Here is a 19,949-nt window from a genome sequence, read left to right on the forward strand (position 1 = left end):
TTGGTGAAGGTAGAATGCTGCTCGGTGTAAGGAGCATACCTGTCTGTGGCACATATTCAGAGAGATCCATAATGTCTCTTTTCATATAGTCCAGTGAGGTATGTCTCAGGTCATTTACACCCACATGGACTATAATAGAATCATATTAGTACTTGGGCTGCAGTGACTTGAGTGTGTGTGATATTGCAGATCCTGATTTCAGACAGGCAACCAACAGTTCTCTTCTCCTTGTCTAACCTGGTGAGTGGGGTATCTGTATGTTGTATAATGGAATACCCAATGAGAAGAACATTAGGTAAAGTGCTGTCTTGCCTTATGAGCCTCATTCTTTGGGGACCATTGTGTTGTGTCTGGTGTTGTATTTGGTATGTGCTTTAATTATTGCTAAGAAATGTGTTGCTGCTAGATGGCTGAGGAGGTCTTTAGGAGTCATAAATGTTATCAGAGTAGAAACAGTGACAGACAGGCTAAGCAAATCTTGGACAGATTCTCACAAGTGGAAGCTTCATGTAGAGGACTTCTAGGACTTGATCCAGATGTGGGGAACATCTTTTTGCCTTATTTCAAAACAGACAGGTGAAAAAAATAATGTTCAAGATATCCTTGCAGCTCTGCTTGGAAGAAGACAGTTGTTTTGTCATTCCCAAGGTCGGAAATGTTCCTGTATGCATTTTCACCCTTTCCATTGATTCTCAAAGGTACTTCTGAAGATTCAGAAAAAAAAAAACCTACCATAAAACATTGTGGTAACCCCCTTTTGGGCCAGGCAAAGTTGATTCTTCCTTTTAAAGGAATCAGCCAAGGGCAGTTGCCACAAACTTACTCACAGACTGGATTGGCTCTCACAACATCAGGAGCAAATGGTACACCCCAACTTAGAGCAATTTCGTCTGACAGCCTGGATGATTCTATTTTTATACCTTTTAGGCACTTGTTCCATGAGGACATGCAGCAGGTATTTAAGAATGCAAGAAGCTCTGCAACTAGACAATCTTACACTTACAAGTGGAAAATGATTTCTAGGTGATGTCTAGCCGGTAACAGAGGTCCTGAAAGGGTTTGACCCCTCTGGTTTTGAAACATTTGTGTGAAGTTTGTTGTATGCTTCTATGAAAGTACAGCTTGCAGTCATCTCAGCTTGTCTACCCATGGATCCCCCTCTTTCATCTCTTTTTGTGGTCAGTTTATGAAAGGATTGCTGTATGTGAGACCCCATCAAAAGCAAATTCCTAATCCCTGGGATCTCAGCTTTGTTCTTGAAAAAATGATTTTGCCTCATTTAAAACCTGCTTCTCAGGCTGATTTATAGTTCATTTCTTGGAAGACTAACGCATTGCTCTGAAAACTGTAAGGTAAGTCTCTGAGCTGCAAGCTGTTGTGGTGGGCCAACCCTATCTGATTTTTCACAAGAGCAGGGCTGTGTATTGCACTAGTCCATCATTCATACCTAAAGTTCTTTCTGAATTTACTTTGAATCAAGTCATCAACCTTCCAGTGCTCTGTCCAGATTCAAAAAACAAGAAAAGATTCTACATGCCATGGATTCACACAGGCGGCTTAGGTACTACCTTGACATAGCATAACCCTTTAGGAATTCTGAACAGATGTTTGTGTCCTATACAGGGACTAAGAAAGATCAAACCATCTCGACACAAACTATTGCATGACAGTTTGTTTCTCTGCTATTGCTTTCATTTTACTCCCAACATGGTAAATCTCTTCCAGGCAAGATTCAGCCTCACTCAACTAGAGCCTTATCCTGTTTGATAGCATATTGGAAAGCAGTGGGCTCTAAAAGCATTCTATAGGCAGCAACCTGGTCCACTATTCATAACTTCACAAAGCACTATAAACTGGATTCCTGTTCAAGGTCCAGAGCAGGCTTTGGTAGGACCATTCTCCAGGGTCTCCTGGATCCTTATCTTTCCTCCTCCCAGGTAAGTAAGCTTTGGGAGTCTACCCAAAATTCCACTGAAACCATGGGAATGATGAAGATGGTACAGTTTTATAAGTCCTACTTACCTGTAACAGTAAATGTTCGAATTTCTCACTGCCTCAATGGCAGCACCCTCCCACCATCTTCCAGATTGTACATAGCTGAGGTGGGTTTCAACCTCTTTGATTCAGTTTTTGTTGGATTTGATTTTTCTATGGTATTGTGATGACTACATATTTATTCTTGCTAGATGATTCTGGCTTCATGTACTTTCCTCTCCTTCTTTGTGGAAGTGAAAAAGCCTGAACATTCACTATCTGTGACAGATGTAGGCTTCCCTCTGAGAATATGCTCAGCCAGCCAACCGTCACGGAAAGAAAGAAGGAGGGGAGTCTGAGCTTTTGAAAGCTGGCCAGGACTGGGCTACGTTAGCAGATAACCCAAAGTGCCACTTAGGCAGTAAGGAATTTAAACATCTAGTATTACAGGTAAATTGACTTATACAGCTGTACTTTCCTTGTAGTGCCACAGCATTAGCATAGAACGTAACGTGGTTAACATTCTTTAATATTGCAACAGCATTAGTATAGAATTTAATGTGGTTAACATTCCTTATATTTCAACAGCATTAGCACAGACTGTGGCTTGTTTTACATTAGTTACAGTCCCACAGCATAAATCATGGCATGCAGTGTGATTAACATTCCTTATGCTCACATGGTATCACCATGGAATGTCGTGTGTTTAACATTCCTTATAGTCCCACAGTATCATCATGGAATGTAGCATGTTTAACATTCCTTATAGTCCCACCTCATTAGCACAAACTATAGTTTGTTTAACATTCCTTATGGTTCCACAGTATCACCATGGAATGTAGAGTGTCTAACGTTCCTTATAGTCCCCCCAGTATTATCATGGAATGTAGCATGTTTAACATTCCTTATAGTCCCACTTCATCAGCACAGACTATAGCTTGTTTAACATTTCTTATTATCCCACTTCATCAGCACAGACAATAGCTTGTTTAACATTCCTTATAGTCCCACAGTATCATCATGTAATGTATTTATTATTCCTTATAGTCCCACATCATCAGCACAGACTAAAACTTGATTAGCATTCTGTATAGTTCTCCCTGTCTCAGAACAGACTGTAGAGTGTTTAACATTCCTTATATTCCCACAGCATCAGGATGGAATGTAGTGTGTTTAACATTCTGAGTAGTCCAAAAGTATCAGCAAGGAACGTAGTGTTTTTGACATTCCTTATAGTCCCACATCATCAGCATAGACTATAATAATTTGATTAACTTTCCTTATAATCCCACACTGTCATCATGGAATGTAGCATGTTTAACATTCCATATGCTCCCACATCATCAGTGCAAACTATAGCTTGTTTAACATTCTTTATAGTCCCAAAGCATTGGCATGGAATGTAGTATATCTAACATCCCTTATAGTCCCACAGCATCAGCATGGAGTGTAGCATGTTTAACATTCCATATGCTCCCACATCATCAGCGCAAACTATAGCGTGTTTAACATTCCTTATAGTCCCAAAGCATCAGCATGGAATGTAGCATGTTTAACATTTCTTACAGTCCCTCAGCATCAGCATGGACTGCAACATGTTTAACATTCTTTATAGTCTCACATCATTAGCACAGATTGTAGTTTATGTATCATTCTATACAGTCCCATACCATCAGTACAGACTATAGCTTGTTTAACATTTCTTACAGTCGCACAGTATCAGCACAGACTGTAGTGTGTTTTAACATTCCTTATAGTCCCACAGTATCAACATGGAATATAGAGTGTTTTGCATTCCTTATATTCCCACAGCATCAGCATGGACCGCAGCATGTTTAAGCATCTTTATAGTCCTACAGTATCAGCACGGAATGTATTGTGTTTAATATTTCTTCTATCCCCATAGTGTCAACACAGAATGTAGCATTTCGAACAGTGCTTAATGTCCCACAGCATCAGCATACAATGTAGTGTTTAACATTCTTAATAGCCTTACTGCATTCTGCAGAGAATGTAGCTTAACATTCCTTATAGTCCATCAGTATAATCATGTAATGTTGCATGTTTAACATTCCTTATAGTTCCACAACATCAGCACAGACTGTAGCTTCTTTCACATTCCTTATATTCTCACAGCATCAGCAGAGAATGCAGCATGTTTACCATTCCGTGTTTGAAATGAACTCTGACTTGCAACAGAATTGTAACATCTCTGAAAGTGCTACAAGCAGTACATTGAAGCAGTCACTGCCTGGGCTTTATGAGCCAGAGATACTGTAATTCTTGTGCAGACTGCACATTACCAGCATGTCAGTGTATTATTGCAGTATCCTGTGCAGATACTACAACGGTTACAGTACAACAGGTAATTTTTGGGCACCAGTGTAAAGAAATGCTATATTTTTTGTACCAGAGATACTTGTAATGCATGAAAGAAAGGTAACCTGTTGTAGCAGAAAAGAAACTCCTTTCAGCTGATGCCATGGGGCTATCAAGAATATTAAACATGTTCCATTCTGTGCTGATGTTGTGGGACTTTAAGTAATGTTCAGAATGCTACATTCTATGTTGAAACTGATACACAGAAATCATGAGGAATACGCTACTACTGCCTGTAATCAGAGCTGTAATCTTTTTATTATTACTGTCTGTAATCACAGCTGTCATCTTTTTTTGTTATCATATATTGAAAACACATGTAACACATTATATTGTATCAGCACAGCATCACAGAACCCCTAACATATGCAGAAATGTATATATTTCCCCCATAAGAATGGACACAATATGAGTAATATACTGATATTTTGTAAATTTCATACAAATTGGATATTCATGGGATTCAATGCATTTAACTGTAAGACGGCAGGCATTCATTAACTAGAAGAGTGGTGCCATACTCTAGTTTTATGAATGGCTTGGTAGGTAACACACTCACATTTTTGTTGGAAGATTAAAAGACTATAAGTTCTATTCCCACACCAGGTGTTTGGATTTATTTTCTAGTCCTAACACTGTAGTGCAGCATAAGTGGGATGCTGCACTACTGAGTGTGCCATCCTTCAAACGAGTTGTTAAATTGAGAATGATTTTCTTTTCAGACTGTTCCACTGATAGAAAAGTAAGATGTCTTGTCTCTGTTGCTTATGTTCACTTTTTGTGAAAAAACAGGTTGCAGGGAAGGAAGTGGGGGTGGGGTGGTGGATGGCTGTTATGTGGTGGTCTTCTATCCTTCCCCATAGGTGGAATGGGGATAATGTGTGATATCTGGTTAAGCCTGGGGACTTTGTAAAATACACTTACAGTTTGAGAAAGATATAATGGGTGTGGTATAATGACATTGGATGCATACATAAGTAAAGACATAATGGGTGTGGCATAATGGCACTGAATGCATACATAAGTAAAGACATAATGGGTGTGGCATAATGACATTGGATGCATACATAAGTAAATACATAATGGGTGTGGCATAATGACATTGGATGCATACATAAGTCTTCATACTGGTGCACTGACCATCCCAGTTACATGTCTTACCACAAAAGGTAGGGATTCTGATTGGTAGCCAGCACTGCATGATGATCACTGGCACCCTACAGGACAACCTGCAAGTACACTGTTTGGCAACCTTTCCAGTACTATAAGTGTTTTGATTTACATTCCTTTGCAGCATAGTTCATTGCCTCTACTACCTGTGCTTCCTAATCATGTAAAGAGTACTCACTAATGTTGCTTCTCTGAGGAAATGAAAGACACTCCTACAAAGGTTAAACTGAAACTTACAGGAGTAATTAGGTAAACATTAAAGAGAAATGGTCTCTGACAAAGTCATGGGTCAGAGGGCACCATGTGGAAAAGTGTGTTAGACAAGAAATACAAGAAAATATATTCCTACACACATGCACACACACGCGCATATATAAATTAAAAAAAAAAAACACTTTGGGTAAGTGTAAATTTGATGAAACAAAGTAGACATACATATATATATATATATATATATATATATATATATATATATATATATATATATATATATATATATGTGTGTGTGTGTGTGTGTGTGTATATATATATGTGTGTGTGTGTGTGTGTGTGTGTGTGTGCAAATTAATACACATTTCTTATAGCATTCAAGATATCCACCTATAAAATTATCTGAAAAAAGATCCCAAAAATACAAATGTAGCTACTATCTATGAAATGAAAATTGCTGATATTTGCTCCATACAGCTGCTATTTTTAATTAATTTTAGTGCTCTGTCTTAAACATATCTGAGATATTTATATTTTGTTATTTTTGACCCTTCAATTTAAATTCTATGGGAAACTGAAAGTAGTATTCTAAAGCAACTAATCTTTATGTACATATTATTGCAAGCACTTGTACTGGACATGATTACAAAATAGGGTTGTGTGATTCTTTATGCCAAATAGACTAATGAGCAATTGTTGAGGATTACTCCCCAAGGTTATTTGACTTCCCTGTGCCTCTGTACTTTGAAATTGTACATTGGCATTGAACATCACTATGAAACCTGAAATTAGCTAAGTTACACATTATAATCAGTGGGCCACTATAAAGTAGGTACAGGTTCACTTGTAAGATGACAAAGAAACCACAGGCATTACATGCGGGAAAAGCCATATGCCTGCAGTACTGGTGCCATCGTGCAGGTGGAGCTGCATTGTGGCTGCAAGGACTATGTTGGGGTTTGGCAAGGACTGTGTGCATACATGGCAGTGTTGTTTTATGAGTCTTTCCTTTCATATAAAAATAATTATTCAAATCTATCTTAAAAAAAAATAAACTGAACTGTGCTTTTGTAAGGCAGCCCCACTGCAAGCAGCAACTAATAATGTAGGCATAATAATGCATACAAGACAAAATTTTCCCTATCGCACATGTAGTATTACAGCTGATATACAGGTGGTTATGTAGGAATGTCTAACTTTGGGAGGCCCTGGAGGTTGTACAATAGACATGGCAGTATTCATCTTAGGCTACAAATAGGTAATGGCATTCTTATACATAGAATGTTTTAGAATTTCATTACTGCATCCTGGTTCAGAGAGTATTCAGTCCATTTGTGGCACTGGTGCCATGTTGGGAAGTCCAAGGAGCAGTGTGCCCACTTGGATTGTCATGCTGGAAGCTTCAGCTGAGACTTAAGCTCTGGGTAGCATTACAGGATTCATTTTGAGTCACCAAAGTAAATTTCAACAGTACCAACCTGTATGAGTGTTTCCAATACTTCATAAGAGCTAACTCCTTTTAACAGAGGTTGTAAAATATCATCCAAAGATATGGGCAAGGAGTCAGTTAATCATCCATATCCAGAGATTATTAGCCTCATTGGTGAGTTGAGTCTGTCACATTGAATTTTAGAAAGGCCATAAACAAAAGGGATAACATGTTTTTTTTTACATTGTAGAAGTTATATAACTCTTCTGATATAATACCCTTACATAAATATTCAAGAATGATATTATCATTGTCCATAAATATTAAAAATTATATTGCCAGGGTCTTTCTAATATTTCAACTGGTTACTTCTAAGAATGTCAAAGAATTTGATGTCTCCCAGAGAGCTCTTATATGGTGGTGAACTAATTGCAAGCTCTATTTATAGCTCCTAAACCTGATATCTATTAAAACATCTATTCATTGATATTTAAGTGAAGAAGTCTGCTAAAATGTTAGATATCACAAGCTTGAGTGTTTCTGCATACCTGCTTCAAAGAAAAGGCATCTGAAAAAATACATTGAATGGAAAGTTCTCAGTGAATCCTTAAGTGGTATTGTGGCATAGCTGCAAATGAACCACATTTTTAACTGAACTGAATAACACGTAATACACAAAAAAGAAGGAAAGTAGGTCACAATATATGTTAAAGTGTTAAAGATGATTGAGCGTTGAAGATAAAGATGAGTGAAAGAATGAAGGTTTTCTCTGATCCCTTTTCAAATCTTTACAATAGTATATCAGACACACATTCTAATTATGTATATGACTTTTACATGGATCAAATATCTTTTCCCTAACAATCCATTGAACAGTATGCTATCTTAGTACAAGTGAATACAGTCAAAATTTGAAATATTATTTCTAATTTAAAAACAGGGAGGGAAGCATCTTGGCCTGTTTAGTATCCCTCTGAATTTTATAAATGTTTTGCCAAAAAGCTTGGAAACATTTTTGTTATTCTTTTTAAAGATATACCTTTAAATCATTTTTCTGATTTATATTTGAATAGGTCTAATATCATTCTAATCCCCAAACCCAATTTAGACCCTACAGGACCAGCCAATTATAGGCCCATTGCCTCAATTAATACTAATGTCAATATCTTAGCTTTTATCACAACAAATAGATTAAGATCAATTCTTCCAAAAATCATCTCCCTAAATCAGCCAGGATTTATCAAAAATATACAAACTAATGATATAACATTATCTTTAGAATCCTTACAATGAATCAAATATTCAAATATAGATTGCATTTTACTCCAGCTCTAGATGCAGCTAAGACTTTTAGTAGAGTAAATATTAACATCCTATCAAGAATTCTCAACAAATTTGGCTTCTCCACCTCCTTTATACATATTATCAAAGTATTATACAGAAATTCTTCCACACAGTTGATAATTAAAAAGACCAATCTGTCTTGTTAAACAGTGGTATTATGTCCCCTCTTCCCATATCAATTCAGCTTCTATATTGACCCCCCTCTTTCATTTATTCTTCAAAAATGCATCATAACATTATACACCATCCAAAAACTAACATTCCTTTAGTTTCTTGTGCAGATAACTTCAGTATATACTTTACTCTTCCTAATTCTGTTATTTCAAAGATCTTACAAACCAGTAGTCCTTTCTCACTGTTCTCTGATTATAAACACAACATTCACAAGTAAACCATATTTCCTTTAAATCAAAATTATAAACTTGTTTCACTTTCTAATTTTCATGGAATAACAATTAAATCATCTCTGAAATATCTGGGAGTTAATTTCAATCAAAATAGTAAGTCCACATTGCAAAATAATATAGTTGAAGTTTGGAGTGTTATTAAATTGAACTTAGAAAGCTGGATTAGGCTTACATTTTGACTACTCTTATAATTGTCATTATTAAAATAAATATATTTTCTAAATTACTTTTTTTGCTTGACCTCATCATTTTACCCTATTCTATATACATTTAAAAAACATTACTTCTGTTATAAATAATTTTACCTGGTCTTCTAAATCTCCTAAAACAGCCTACAATAAGCTTAAAACCCAGAAATCATGTTGTGAACTAGCCCCTCTCAATTTTCCCTTTTATTATTTAGTTGTCAATTCAATTAGAATCCTCAAGATTATCAAATATAATCTTGCAGACAAGGAATGGTATCCTGTTTGGGTTAAAATTTGAACAAACTAGATAACAAGAAATGTTAAATGTACCCTGCAGACTTTACTGTATTTATATAATCAAAACCTTAAACATCTTGAGATTTATAACTTAATTGCTAACATAATTTCCTCTTTTCATAAACTTTAAAAAAAATTAAACCTTAAAGATATAGCTCTACTTTTTAACTACTACATTTAAACCCTAATTTGCAACTCAGTAACAAAATGTTTGATTTATCTCAGTTCCCACTACTAAAGAATCTGGCTGTATGGGATATTATTTCAAAAATAGATCTCAAATGATTACCTCAGAACACAATTACTTCTACCCAAAATATACATACCTACTATGGAGTCTGCTTTTTATAAAATTTTGCTTTTATTCTCAACTATCCTGAAAAATTATTTTTTATAATTAATAAAAACACCATAAACTGACAAACTAAATTGATTTGTATAATAAATCTCTAAGATTTACAAATTCATTATTAATTAGAAGTTTAATAATAATAGTTTTTTCTTGTTATTATGACTAAACTTCAGAAGCATGGAGTTGATTTCAAATCTAAATTATACAAATCTTGGTCAAACAACCATAAGTACATTCCTTTGAAAGAACTCTTCTACATACAATTTATAATTCTGCATAATGCCTATCTCCCTCCAGCAGAAGTTCAATTTTATTAAAAAAGTTCTTCCTATCAATTTTTACATGTTATAAGAACAATGCCGATCGATTCACATTTTCTGGCAATGCCCACCTGTTTTTTTTTTTTTTTTTTTTTTTTTTTTTTAATTTTCAAAACAAGAAAAACCTACATAAACATTAACTAATACAACATGTGAATATTTTCTAGATGAATCAGATACAAATTTTAATGCTATTGAAGACAAAGTGTTCAAATTTTTTCATTTACTAGTCCCAATAAATTGTCTATCTATACCTTCCATATTGTATTTGATATATTTTTATGCAAGTCTTCAGTCTGATCTTTAAAAGATACAAGTAACAATAAAGTTATACTTTACATCTCATTTATTCCAAAGACATGCATCTGGAGCATTTCTCCCCGGGCCTTTGCTGAAAACAGGCTCTGTGGAACCTAGTCGGACTTTCCCGGTCAACAAATGATAAATAAAAAATAAAAAAAATAAAAAATAAAATATAGATTTGACTGTACATGTGTGCCATAACATAAACTACTTATAGCAATAGAACAAAAAACAGGCACAGGTCAGGGCCATTGAGACATTTAATCTCATAATTAGGCCCTCTTATTTCACATAATGCACAAAGTAGATAAATTCCTGGAAATCGTACTGTACCTTCATACAAACTGACCTCGTTACCCAGATAACATTTCTAAACTTTATTATAGTCCAGAGCCCCCCCCATTTTAGGCAATGCTTACCTGTTGTCTGTCTTTGGTCCTTACGGAAGAAAAAAATATTAGGATCAGTATACATGAATGAAATTGCAACATGGCAATTTGCTTTTTTGCATGTACCACTCATAGATCTTGACTGTTTCAGTTTAAAACTTCTAATAGTTTTCATGTTTATTAAATTTTATATAACCTGTAAATGAATTACAGAATAGCTTTTAGAAAGAATTTCAAGAAATGACTACCAAATACATAAAGGCAATTAAAATATTACCATACCATTATAGATTCAACTTCCACTTCAAAGAAGGCTGGATGAAAGTCTTTAATTTTTTTTCTGTTAATGTTATGTATTAACTCTTCTTAACATTCCCTTATTTATTTAATAGTTGATCCTAATCTTTAAACCCATAAAGACGTTCCTATTCTCAGTTCATTATATCTTACATGTAACTCTCTGTTTTTTTCTGTTCTAGTTTATTTTTTATAATATTCTTTTCCATTTAACTTCATTTTCTTAGATTTACTCACAACCGTCTTTATATCTGTTGAGAGAAGAGAGGCATCAACTTTACTGTGTTTTTACTATTATTTACATTTTTCATCAACTGTTTTAGCAAATCTATTGTTGTATATAGTTCATATTTGTGAGGTTAAAGTTGAAAGTTAAATTGTTAATATACAATAAGTTTTTAATATTTTTAATCACACTTTTATCAGTGTATTGTGCAAGCAATGTTCATCTCATTTTTTGTGTGTTTTAAAATCTTCAATAAATAAATATTAAACAAAAATGAATAAAAGTTTGAACACTATGTTAATTCAAGTAGCAAAATATTGGAAGAAATAGAGAATGTTTTTAAGCTGTTCTGATACTGTTCCTTTGTTATTAGTAGAAGTGGCAGAGACCAAAACTAAAACATGAAAAAAAAAGTAAAGAAGGAAAAAGTCAAAGAAATGCTCACCAAATTGGATGACAGACCAAAGAAAGAAAATCTGCCCTTCTCAGGAATACCAGAGAAGTCTGAAAGTGGTACTTGAACGATCTTTGTGGAGAGAATCTTGCATATGTGTACAGGAATTCCACGGTCAGAAATTTAATTCAACAGAACTCAATGGGTCTTCATACAAGGCAGCCTACAGTCTGGGAAATACTCAAGACCTATTCTAGTGACATTTCAAACTTTTCAACAAAAGGAACTGATAAGTTATGGCCAAAAGAAAAATGCTAAAAATCATACAAACTGGAGTCTACAGAGACAATAACTTTCACTCGCTACCAAAGAAACATCATCATTTTGTTCCTATTCTGAAACTGTGCCATGAAAAGGGACTGAAATTCAAGATGAGGTACTCGGCTTATTTTTAGGTGCATTTCCCCATTAAAATAAAAATACCTTGAACCAGCAACATACATATAAATATTTCAAACATGGACATTAATGCCCTTCTAGCCTGCCAATATACCAAAACAGTTCCTATAATAAGTGTCCAGGCTGTTCTTAAAAATATCTAAACTAGTGCTTGCTTTAATGTTGTTTGGTAGCCTGTTCCATGCATCAGCTGCTCCCTCGGAGAAGCAATTAGTACACTTCTCATTCCTATAGAATCTTCTATATAGGTGGTCTGATGATTCTTGACTTCTTTTTGATAACCCCAAACATTCCCAAAGATAGTTGTCTCTAAATACCCTCTATACCTGAATAAAATTGCCTCTTAAATATCTGTAAGAGACACTGTACAAGTTCAGATATTTTCGTCTTTCATAGTATTTTCAATTTTCACATCCATGGATGCTCTTGGTATATTTCTACTGTACTCTTTCTAGTTTCCTCATGCTTATTTTCTTGTAAGGTTTCCATATTGTTATTCCATACTCAAGTTTGGTTCTAATGTTATTAACAAACAGTGACTTCATCATTTGTGATTTCCTAGTCTTTATAAATCTTTTTGTACAGGCTATAGTTCTGTAACTATCATTAGCCAATTGGTTGATATGATTAGAAAAACGTAAAGCTGGATCTACCCATATACCCAGGTCCTTAAATAAATGTACACTTGCAATCACTGTGTGCTGTATTAAATATTCACCTTTCATTTTATGTCTCCCAAATCTAATATGCTTAGTTTTTGATGTATTTATCAGCATATTATTCTCCTGCACCCAAATGGTCAATTTAGTCAAGTTCCTTTGCAGACATGCCCTATCTGTGACACATTTAACTAGTATACCCAATTTCAGGTCATCTGCACAGAGAATATAGAACACCTCAGATGACAACGATAGGTCTGAAAGACACAATCTAAACAAATAAGAGCCTAGGACAGAGCCCTGTGGGACATCCTGACTGTAACCAAGAATTTTACCTGTCCAATTGCTGTATGATACTTGTCATCTCCTATTTGTAAGCTATGCAGCCATCCATCTTATCAAGCGTAAATCAATACCTAGTTGTTCTAATTTATTTATCAGTATTTTGTGTATGACCCTGTCAAATGCTGAAGTTAAACCTATATAAATTACATAACAGAACCATTTTTCATTCATAGCTGTTATTATATTGTTATAGGACATCATGTTAAAGGTGGGAATAAATCCATTAACAGAATCAAATATAAATCCATATGCTTAGAGCAATGAATGGAGAGACAGCAGGGTACACAGAAAATGCTGGAAGAAATGTAGAATACACTAAAGAAAATGTACTGAAGCAGTGAGAGAAATGCTTACACTGAACTCACTCCACTGTTTAAGAACATGATGGATTGGAGACAGAAAGGGCACTTTCTGCTGCTAAGAAAATTATTGAAATGGTTCGAAGTTCTGTCTTGCAGAAGGCACTGAAGAGGAAATGTGAGCAGTGTGTTCAGCAGAAATATTTAATTTAAAACCCTCAGTGTCAGTTGCATATACAACTTTTTTTAATTGAACACTGTATTATATGATTGTGCATATATTAGGTTTGCTTCTACATTTTTAATTTGGATTCATCTTTGGACATTTGGCTAGTGCTGTATTTCATAAGCTTTGCTCTTCGCACAGCTCAGGAGTGAATTGTAAGACTGGGGGTGTAACTGTAGAGAAAAAGAAACTCAGTGATTACTTGGAACCCAGGAATGCCACAGAGATCATTGTGCTTTCCTAGAAACAACTGAATGGATTATCTTTGATTGGACAGGTGCTGAAGTTATGGACCACTTTCAGAGGTAACAGGTAAGAAAGATACTTTAAAAATAACAATTCATGCTGGACTGTCCACGTTATAGTGCAGATGTTGAAAATTTAGTTTGATTCAATCTTCATTAAGTAAAACATTGTGAAAATATGGAATTGTGTGTTTATATATATATATATATATATATATATATATATATATATATATATATATATATATATAGTTGAATAATTCAGAGAGTAAATGCAAAACATGAATAGCATAGTTGTTTAGCAATATATGGGGATGTATTTTGCAAACATGCATGCCATGGCTATTTCCTATTTAGTTTATATGAACTATCTAAAGTTAGCAGGTATCTTTGTATCTCATGCATCCTGTTAAGTGTAGCAGCTGAATTTGTTTACTTTATTGGTCCATTTATATTAAGTTAAAAAATGTGATGCCAAATTTTAGAAGCAAGAGCAGATTCAGGTTCCTGAGCTACACAACTAAGCTGAGTGGGATTTATAATCACGAATACAGAGATGGCGAAAGTATATTCATGTTTTAGGAACATAGGAACTTTACCAAGCAAGTTATTGCGGGGGTCCTATACACTTTTAATTAGACAAAAATTCTTGCCATCTTTCAAAAGCATGTAATAGTGCTTTTCTTCTTCCAAATTAAGAAGGGCCTTACATGATAAAACTGGTGTAAAATTATTTCTGCCCATCCAGTCATCAAGACTACCCTTAAAGGTAAACAAAAGCTAAACCAGTACTATTTTGACCTGTAGTGGTAACTTATTCCACAGGCTGTGAATGTGTCGATTTAGGAATCTATAACTGCAGGAAAGCTTCTTAATTTGCTTGCATAGATTTAGGTCCATATTGCTTGTATTTGTAGAGGCACTGGTTTTGTTAAGATATAGAAGGGTAAATAGGAATTGGTCTTTTCATGGCTGAAGAAGCAAGACACAGATGACCTCAGAGCAGCCTGTAGGTTATTAACTAAAACAAGAGTCATACTAATCTATCGAGACAGTTGAATTATTTGAGACTGTTAGTCTTCTTCATTAGAAGTCTTTGGGGTTTTTCCAGGTGAGTGGTATGTTTGGATTTGCATATACCAAAGGGGAGATTGTATTCACTTTTGGTTCTGATAAGAGAACAGTAAAGTGGTAAGATAGCTTTCCTGGATCTTGAAGACATTCCCTTGGAAGCTAACTGGGTTAGGTGGAAGGATTTCCTGACTATGGTGGAAACATGATGATCAAATGAGAGATATTTGTCCACATAACTGCCCAGGTCCCATATTGACCATATCTGTATGAAGGGGTGTATATCACATAAACAAAATCCCAAAATATCGAACACCATAAGATCGAACTTGGAATTTCGAAATGTGATATAATCGAAAGCTGAGAACAGCAAATTTTTTCCCAGAGGAAAAATTTGCTGTTCCGAGAAACACACACACAACACAAGCACACCAAAAACATTAATCCACACATATACACTTAAAATCCTACTTCTAACCCTACACTAAACCATACATACACTACTATCTGTCCACTTACCTTAACCCAAACCCTAACCCTAAGGTCCGTAACTCTCGCACACTCACCTTACCCACTCCCTAACCCTAAGATCCCTAACTATCACACACTCAACTTACCCGCTCCCTAACTATCGCACACTCACCTTACCCACTCCCTAACCCTAAGGTCCCTAACTATCACACACTCACCTTACCCGCTCCCTAACCCTAAGGCTCCTAACTATCACACACTCACCTTACCCGCTCCCTAACCCTAAGGTCCCTAACTATCGCATTCCCACACTCACCTTAACCTGGTCTGTTCACACACTTACCTTAACCCGGTCCTTAACCTTCGCACCACAGAAGTGGCAGAAACAGCCCACCAAATTCTTTCCCTAGGAAAGAAGTCGATGTTCTGCAGCTTCACTATTTTTAGGGTTCGATATTATAACATTTGACATTTTACTGCTTCGATGTTATGATATAAACCCGTATAAAGAAGGGTACCATTTGTAACATATGAGGTGGGAGCAGCATTTTTGCCAAAGGCCACTATGCTGGACTTTTTCATATTTAGTTTGAAATTGGTTTTGGTAACCCAGCTATGTACATATTCCTTCCATTGCTGTAGCTGTTTAGTATCAATGGATATAGTATTCAGCTTGCAGTCATAATTAAACTTGGCTTGGATGTCTGTAAAATAAATGCCAGGCACTGATACCTGTGGTACCCCAGTTGTTACAATTATATTTTCAGAGAGGATACCAGAAACTTTCACAATTTGGGATCTGTTAGAGAACCAATCTGCAATCCTTATGAAAATGTAGGGGCTTACATTAAGATCATCCATTTTTTTTCAGTAATACCAGCATGGGGGGGTAGTGTCAAACGTCTTGGGTAGGTTGAGGTAAACAGAAAGCATGCAGTAACCACGCTCCACTTCTATTCGTGGTTTGTTCATTTGCGTACTTGGGTTGCCACATACTAATGTTAAAATTTAACAAAAATTAAACAACTACAAAATACTTTATATTGTTTCTTGTGTGAGGGTGAGAGATTTTTAGTTTCACTGAAAATCAGACTCACTTGGTATGAAGGTATATCACATCTTTTCTGAGGAAATTTCATAGACCAGCAAAGAAGACATGATTTCATTTGATGGTGAGGGTTGAGTATGCACATTATGTTATATCGTACATGGTTTTGTTAAGGTTTCTTCTGTTTTTTTTTTTTTAAGTATGGTATTTAAAACTCTGTCAAGAAACATTTACTGAGGAATATAAGGAATTTAGGTTTCAAAAGTTAGATTTATATTTGCATGTGCCTACTATCTTACTAACGATAAAGAAAGATACAACAGGGTAAACATTGTTTCATAAAAAAGTAGTTAGCTTAATGAAAGTATGATTAGTGTGGGTTTAAAATAAATAAATTAGAATATTAAAGGTGCAACAGATTCTAGTAAATGTTCATGGTATTCCACTTTGTAAAAATGATGAAGGTGCATGTTCCAGGAGACTTATCTGGATAAAAAGGAACAGAGTTAATTTGCAAATAAATGATCCAGAGATGGTAATGATACAAGATACAAAATGCAGAGGAAAAGAGGTGGGATTACTCTAATCACCAGAGGAAATCCTCTAATTGAAGAAAAAGTAGCAGAGGAAGAGGCAAGATTTACACTGATAACATGATAGTGACTGGATGAAAGAATAACAATAGAATAGGTTATATTATTATAGCTCTGAAAACTGACCAGACACAGAGATATAAATAAGTTAATCGGAGAAGTAACAGCTTTTCACCAATAATTCTTGTGTGTGAGTGGCTGAGTGTCACGCTGTCTAGTTCTGAAGACTGAATAGGACCCAGGTATAATACAATTAACAGGAAAATGTTGTCTAAGAGTTCAATTAAAGTATTTGCCTACAAGATGCAGGGTTAAGACAAATCTTGCCAGACTATTTTAGTTTTCTGCCAGTCCCAATACCAGGTCAGGAGTGATAAGTGTGTGTGTGTGTGTGTGTGTGTGTGTGTGTGTGTGTGTGTGTGTGTGTGTGTGTGTGTGTGTGTGTGTGTGTGTGTGTGTGTGTCTGTGTGTGTGTGTGTGTGTGTGTGTGTGTGTGTGTGTGTGTGTCTGTGTGTGTGTGTGTGTGTGTGTGTGTGTGTGTGTGTGTGTGTGTGTGTGTGTGTGTGTCAATGTAAATGTGAGAGTCCACAGTCTCAAGGTTCTGAGCTTGATATACTGAATGTCGGGATTGCGGTCTTTCGAAATTAAGAAGTGGACCGGTGTGTACATATCTACACACACACACACATATATATATATATATATATATATATATATATATATATATATATATATATATATATATATATATATATATATATGGATTCCATGCATTTGGTGGAATTACACTTAGTCGAAAATGATTCCAGGCATTTCACTTCACTGAAAGCTCACTTGACTGAAAGCTCACTTGGTCGAAGTTCATTTGGTCAAAAATGGAATATAGCCCCTGCCCCACTGCAGTGCAACCCTGGAGTGAGAATATTAAATGAGGGGGGTGTAGCCCCCACCATTATGCCAATAGTTTTTACTAAAGATATATATATCAATCCATTTCTAATGGTTATACCTTCTTATAATAGTGAATACATTAAAATTATGTGGGGGGCTACACCCCCACACCCCCATTGTGGGGGGGCTGTGCACCCCACACCCCCTTTATTTAATATTCTGTGCAGCTATTATATGAAGAAAAATGAATACATTTCTTATTTTTTGAAAGTATCATAAGACAAGATGCTTGGATAGCTTAATATGAAGCAAGAAGAATTTTTGGATTGAAATAAGTGCCAGTTTGCTATGTACAAGTCTGCAGGTTGAATTAAGTTAAACAAATGCATATAGGAAAAGTCTGAATGCTTCTACAGACTAAGCCAACTTCTTAATTGAACCAGCGTACAGTTAAAAAGTGAGTCGATCATAGAAGATTTAAGATCTGAATGGAAGGAATGTATCAGTATATGTTTTGTACCCAGATATCCTACCATAGCAAGAAGGTTCAGGATAAGTGCATGGCACTGCCCATACAAATATGTCTGTACTCCAAGTAGGCTCAAATGTTCCCAGAGTAGGGTGAGGGGGCTACTAGGAGACTGATGCCATATGTTTTGCAGATGTTTGGAGATAGAAATTGTCATAAAAAGGTTTTCAATAAATGGTAGTGAATGTATTTATTACCAAAAATTACCTGTCTAAAAGCTTATTAATATCTCCATGCCTCAGAAAGCCCTGATGAGTATGATATGAATACCAGCAAAGTAATTATGAACAAATTGTAATCTTGGATTACTCATGAAATTCAGCTTGTTAAGGTAACAATGGAAGACATTTCAAAATGAGGAAGTAGGAGCATGATAGGGAAAGTATGACATGAATATATAAATAAATGGCTTCAACTGATGGGACACAGGGATAAATATCCGCAAGAAAAGGAAAAACGCAAATAAACAAGTTTCATGAAGTGAAGCCAGTAAATACTGAGGCAAAATTAGCACTGATGATGCTAAATTCAGGGGTCATTATCTTGCTTATGTATTGTTTATGTAGAATAATTCATTAGCATGCGTTTGGGGCAATAATTGTTATGCTGTACAAAAATATTATTATTTGATATTCATGGGTATTTAAGTGGGTTATTCTCATAAGCACAAAAGTGCAGAAGAACAAACTTCAAAGATCAAGACAGGAACACCAAAATGCCATAATAATGAAAGGCATAAACAACGAGCTGTAGAACAGTGAACAGGCAGATAAGTTATTGCGTGAGATTGTGGTACAGCTGGGTTTGGCATTTTGTCCATTTCCAGCTGCAGTGTGATCTCCGTATTGGTATATGTAATATGCAGGGGGGCTTACCCCCCCCCCGTAAAACATTTAGATTGTACTTTTGTTTGCTCCGTAGTGCTGTGTAGATGTTTGATGTTCTGTAGTTCATTGTTTTTGGCTTTTATTATGAATTTTTTTTCATGCTTATGAACTCAGTCTACTTTAACAGATGGATATTAGTATGCTCTATAAAATGTAATAATAGTTATGACTATGTTCTTGTAGCTATGAAAAAATCAGTAAAGTTGCTTTGATTAAAACAAATAACTGTCTCCCAAATACACATTCATGAACAAAATGTATGTTTCAGATTCTAATATAATAACGGTTTTCTTATCGGCTTTTCTAGTAACAAGTATATTATTATAGCAATAACCCACGCCTGGGGACCAAACAAAGACAACCGTGGGTAAATCCCACATTACCCACACCCAGAAGTGGGTTATTGCTATTATACTATGACATTATTTAAGAAAAGAAATAATTATTTTTCTTAAATAATGGCATTGTATAATGCCTCTTTGCTGCCCTTCCGCAGTTGGCTGGTATCCGCGGCAGTTCTGATGTACTGCGCATGCCTACGCAGTAC

This window comes from Protopterus annectens, chromosome 16.part0 (assembly GCF_019279795.1).
Source record: "Protopterus annectens isolate FY-2018-M chromosome 16.part0, PAN1.0, whole genome shotgun sequence".
Taxonomy (NCBI): domain Eukaryota; kingdom Metazoa; phylum Chordata; order Ceratodontiformes; family Protopteridae; genus Protopterus; species Protopterus annectens.